Source organism: Arachis duranensis, chromosome 7 (genome assembly GCF_000817695.3).
Source record: "Arachis duranensis cultivar V14167 chromosome 7, aradu.V14167.gnm2.J7QH, whole genome shotgun sequence".
NCBI classification, from domain to species: domain Eukaryota; kingdom Viridiplantae; phylum Streptophyta; class Magnoliopsida; order Fabales; family Fabaceae; genus Arachis; species Arachis duranensis.
The window spans coordinates 65,238,861-65,240,002 of NC_029778.3; positions in this window are offsets into that span (position 1 = coordinate 65,238,861).

Sequence of the window (1,142 nt, forward strand, 5' to 3'; positions counted from 1 at the left end):
ATATTCACGTGTAGTTAAAAAATTTAGTTTCTTTTTTATTTTTTCTGTTAGACTATGTATTGAAAAAATTTATTTTCTATCTATCAGCTTTATGCTCCATTGTTTATATGATAAATTTTATTGTATTTTTTAATACTCTCTCATGCATGTTAATTTTTTATATAGAATTTGTTTTTTGTTCATTTAAGTTGTTTTTTTATCGCTCTTGCTATTTCTTTTTTGTATATATGAAGATTTTTTATTTTATTGTTTTTACTTTGTATTGTAGTTTTATTAATCCGTTAGAAAGAGTAAATTAGAAAAACTAACATAAAAATAATACTAAAATCATAAGTAATAAAAAATTATAGCTAAAAAAATATTAAAAAGTATTGAAAAAATTAGAAAAATAATATTAGAATTTATTTAAATATATAAAATACGATAATATAAAATAATTATTTAATTTTATGTCATTTTAAATAAGTTTCTTATCTAAAAGTAATTTTGAGAAATATAATTCAAATAACATTTAGTTTATGTTCCGGCCCAGCCCATTGAGGGTCCCGGGCCCAGCTACAGACCAACGACCCACCGGGTCGCTCAACCCGAACCCGGAGGTGACCCACAAGCCACTTCACGCCCCGTTGAGAAGTCCTGGACAGCTAGCAGAAGCTGTCAGGTGGATGGGCCCAAGGAAGGGTGCCCACCTGATGAGCGGATAATTTATACGCTTTTTGGCATTGTTTTTAGGTAGTTTTTAGTAAGTTCAAGCTACTTTTAGGGATGTTTTCATTAGTTTTTATGTTAAATTCACATTTCTGGACTTTACTATGAGTTTGTGTGTTTTTCTGTAATTTCAGGTAATTTCTGGCTGAAATTGAGGGATTTGAGCAAAACTCTGAAAAAGGATGACAAAAGGACTGCTGATGCTGTTGGAATCTGACCTCCCTGCACTCGAAATGGATTTTCTGGAGCTATAGAACTCCAATTGGCGCGCTCTCAACGGCGTTGGAAAGTAGACATCTAGAGCTTTCCAGCAATATATAATAGTCCATACTTTATTCGGGAATTGACGACGCAACTTGGCGTTGAACGCCAAGTACATGCTGCTGTCTGGAGTTAAACGCCAGAAAAACGTCATGATCCAGAGTTGAACGCCC